This window comes from Rhinatrema bivittatum, chromosome 2 (genome assembly GCF_901001135.1).
Source record: "Rhinatrema bivittatum chromosome 2, aRhiBiv1.1, whole genome shotgun sequence".
In the NCBI taxonomy this organism is placed as follows: Eukaryota; Metazoa; Chordata; class Amphibia; order Gymnophiona; family Rhinatrematidae; genus Rhinatrema; species Rhinatrema bivittatum.
The window spans coordinates 502,479,005-502,482,027 of record NC_042616.1 but is presented as its reverse complement, the minus strand read 5'-3'; the positions used below and the strand labels follow the sequence as shown (position 1 = coordinate 502,482,027).

General features: G+C 37.5%; 1 long non-coding RNA gene across 1 annotated transcript; it reads left to right on the top strand.

Annotated features, from left to right (window-relative positions):
- The first annotated feature begins 1,652 nt into the window (after window positions 1–1,652).
- Window positions 1,653–2,683, top strand: LOC115086188. Its single transcript, XR_003855135.1, has 3 exons — window positions 1,653–1,802; window positions 1,994–2,136; window positions 2,244–2,683. It is a non-coding gene; the product is annotated as an uncharacterized LOC115086188 (long non-coding RNA).
- The last annotated feature ends 340 nt before the right edge of the window (window positions 2,684–3,023 follow it).

Sequence of the window (3,023 nt, the reverse complement as noted above, 5' to 3'; positions counted from 1 at the left end):
GGCAGGAGCTGAACAACAGTGTTGAGTCCATGGGAGTGTTAGGAGTGTGGCTGAAGAAAGTGAGCATGGGATGCTGAGCAGTGATGACGAGCAGCAGGAGAGAGGTCGTGATTGCAAGGAATAGCAGTGAAGTGGGGAATGTACTAAAGAGGGAGAGGACGGTTGGAGTTGTAGAAGCAGCAGTGTAACCAGCTTGTAGGGGTAGAGGAGGGAGGGCAGAGTCCAGTGTTATGCCCCAGTAGAACCCCATGGATTCTTAAATGCTCAGAATATAATCTTTGCCTACCTGCCTGGATTCTTTGCCCCAGCTAGTTTTGGGAGGTATGTGTGATAGGAGAAAGATGGATTGCACAGTACCATAAAAAAAATTGTTGTTTTACTACATAATTTACAATAAAACATTGAGGAGGTAATTTTCAACGGAGTTATGGACCTGATTTTGAAAAGCATTTACATGCTTAAAAATGGGTTTTACGTGTATAAATTTATTTTACCCGTGTAAGTGGGCATTTGAAAACTGCTGCAATATATGCCATTGAATTGTCCAAAGGCTTTACCCTTGTAAGTGCACTTGACGGAAGTAAATGGCTTTTGAAAATTGCTACCATAATAGTTACATTTACACCTGCAAATCCTTTTGAAAATTATCCCAATGTGTGTAAAATATCATATATCGTAGCAGTTTTCAAAAAGGCATTTAAGCGTGTAAGGCCGATTGAAAATTCAGTGACAATTCAAAGGAGTTACATGCATAAAAGTAGCAATTTTCAAAAGCCCATTTACACGCATAAATTCCTTTTATAATATGCATGTATCTGCTGACTCTGCCCCAGTCTTCACTGATGTGTACTGTGCTGTTCATATGTCTGACTGTGCATGTAAAACTGGCCCCAAAACCTCGGCCACCACCGAAACCTCATCTCTAGTTACTGGATGACTCTTCTATAGTGGTATAAATAGTTGACTATTATGTGTGCCACCCCAGATGCTTTCGCTCTCTTTCTCTCTATACTCCACTGCACTCCACTCCTCTCCTCTCCCTTCTCCGTGCTGGAAAAAGCATATCACACAGCTTAGCGCCAGGAAAAAAGGTGTAGATATTTCCAGCATTGATAACATGCATTATGCAATCACACTCTGTGTTAATTCCCCTCATTTTCATAAAATCCTCCCCTTTGAATAAATGTTAAAAATTTGCATTCTCATCTCACGATGAGGTAAATAATGCCATAATGCACTTTGATAAATGAGAGCTGTTTAAAAATTACCCTTTAAATGAGAAGCTTCACATTAAATCACTGAACTATACAACAGATCACATTGGTGTTTCCCAACATTGAAGCTTAGAGTTTAGTGTAACTCAGTGTCTCTGCTAACTGCAGCTCTCTGTGTGCCTGAAAGAACTAGCATTTACTGGATTAAGTCATTCAGGGCATAACATATTGTTACATTTGTTCCCTTTTTTGTCAGTAATCAAAAGCATGTTGATTTTTTTCTTTACATGAGTCCCTTTTGTTCACTTTGATTTGTGCAATGTTTGTTCCCTCTAAGAATTCATGGAAAGGAAGTGACCTACAGGAAATGGAATGTGCATCATTCCAAGATAGTATGTATCAGCTGTGAAGCTTGAGTCATATTCGAAGGAAAGCAGAGCTGTACTGCATTGGAAAGTTTCCTGTGGAGCAAAACAGAAAACCCTTATGTTTCTCCCTTGGCTTTTTGTCTTCAGATTTTTTTTTTAAGATACAAAAATATTTATTAGTGATGCAGGTTTTCTGTGCTTGCTGAATCATGCATTAAAGGTAAATGTAACAAGACTGTTTTTGTACAGTTGGTATTTTGTAGTGAAAAGAGATCACAAAAATGCTATTCAAACTTTCTTGATTGGAACTGTATGTTCATGAATCAAAAAATTAAGAACATAAGAACATGCCATACTGGGTCAGACCAAGCTGCTGTTACATTGTATTTATCTGTTATTCTTTGGTTGCAGTGTTGGCTACCGGGATTAGCGAAATAATGTATTGGATGTGAAGCTATCTTTTCCAGTAATTTGAAAATTGAACGGATTAAAGATTATTTATTCAAAAATGGTGGTTGTATGTTTCAAGCGGTGAAAAAGTATGACGTGGGAAGGTAGTATTACTTTTGTTTTTACTATTTTCTTGGAGTGAGTGGTTCAGTTTTTATGGGTTAGAATTGTGGATTTAGCATCCTCATTGATGGTTTTTTGTCTTATATAGAATGGATTAGAAACAAATAGTTGGCGTGAGTTTCCCTGATGAAGCCCGGATGATACGGGTGAAACAAGGAGTCCTTGTCGGACAGGTCCAGTGGATGGTGCCATCTTTATTGATGTGACGATCGGAATGTAAAAGCGTTCATTGTTGGAATACGAGAAGACAAGATTTTGAAGAGCCTAAGATGTTGGCGGGGTTCTAAAAAAAAATAAATATATATATATACATTCAAGTTTAGATTGCATTAGATTGCATGAGATATTGTGTATTTCCAGCATAATTGAAATTATCACTTGGGGATGGTGTATCACATTATGATAAAATGTTTTTATGTATGTGACTGAATGATTGAGGTATGGATGAATGATTGTGCTAGAGAGCATTTATTGTCTAGATAGGATTGTTTTTATATACATTTCTATGAATAAACAAGCATTTTGTTGGAACTGAATGTTGAAAGATTTTTGAGTACTCTTAATTTCATGTGACTATTGTAGAGATGAGTCAGTTTCAAGTTAGGAGATTTGCATGTGACATCTTTCTGACTACTGCTACTGACTTACAGTGAAATGTCACTTTACAACCAAATAATGGCAAAATCCTAAATTGCAGAATGCTGCCTGAAAAAGGGATTTGTGTGCAAAACATACTGAAAGACAGTCCTAGCAAATGGATTCTCATCCTGAATGACAAGGGGAGTCAGAACCTTGGGGTACTTGGTTCTCAGAACAGAAAGTAAAGACCAGGTAGATGGAACAGCTTGCATCTATTCTCTTTCTATAA